The 1,033-nt window shown below is 42.0% G+C and overlaps 1 pseudogene; it reads left to right on the top strand.

Annotated features, from left to right (window-relative positions):
• Nucleotides 1-4: 4 nt before the first annotated feature.
• Nucleotides 5-1,025, top strand: LOC107735875 (toll-like receptor 13; annotated as a pseudogene).
• Nucleotides 1,026-1,033: the final 8 nt, after the last annotated feature.

The raw sequence follows: 1,033 nt of genomic DNA, 5'->3' as shown, positions 1-1,033 counted from the left end.
GCACAGGAACCGAATTGTGACAATCAAGGCATGTGTATTTAAGGACTTAGGAAATCTCGAAGAGCTCATTTTGAGCAGCAATCGTATGTTAACGGTCAGAGGCACCTTTACATACGGCCCCCAAAACTTACAATACTTGGATTTGAATAACAATAAGTTGAGTGGCATCCAAAACGACTCTTTCAAAGCTTTACACTCTCTTCGGACCTTGCATCTCGCAGATAACCAAATATGAAATACCTATCCATATGCTTTTGCAGGCCTGATAAATTTAGCAGACATGTATCTCGGATCTAACAAAATCACAGAAAGAACTCTAAGAAATCGTGCTGTGTTCGCTGGTACGCCTAACATACGAAGTTTAGACGTGTGTTGCAATTACATCTCATACGAGAGTCAAGAGGAGCTACAAAGTCCACCGTTCATCCTGTTAAGTGAACTGAGAGTTTTGAAGATTAATAGTCAGCGTCGAGGCTTAAACTACATCCCCTCGAACTTCCTGAAAGGTCTCAAAAACTTGCAAGTCTTTTATGCTGGGAATCTTAATATAGAGAATTTACACGTGGACACATTTAGTTACACTCTCAATCTTACTTTCTTGGATTTGGCAAGTAATAATCTTGCGAACAGGAATGCCTTGACATCCAGGCTTTTCCAGCCAATATCAGGCCTAAACAAAATTACGTTGGGTTGGACTCACCTTCAGTCTTTGGACTTCTTAGTCGACGCAAATCTCTCCAATCTGACGATCCTACGAGCAAGTACGAATGACCTTCAACTTATAAACCAAACAATCATCCAATCACTTCCTCAACTCAAAGTGCTTGACCTGCAAAACAACAGCTTTACGTGCGACTGTAGTAACGCTTGGTTCATTGACTGGGCCGCCAGGAACAATAAGACGCAGGTGGTTTACCTGGACAAGTATGAATGTCGCTATCCCCTTTCTTTAAGCGGAAAGAGTCTGGCGGCCTTCAACACTGAATCCTGCAATGTGAATTACGACTTCATCTGCTTTATCTACAGCTCTTCC

This window comes from Sinocyclocheilus rhinocerous, unplaced genomic scaffold, assembly GCF_001515625.1.
Source record: "Sinocyclocheilus rhinocerous isolate Xijiao unplaced genomic scaffold, SAMN03320098_v1.1 C36347323, whole genome shotgun sequence".
NCBI lineage: Eukaryota > Metazoa > Chordata > Actinopteri > Cypriniformes > Cyprinidae > Sinocyclocheilus > Sinocyclocheilus rhinocerous.
This window is presented reverse-complemented; position numbering and strand designations above follow the sequence as displayed.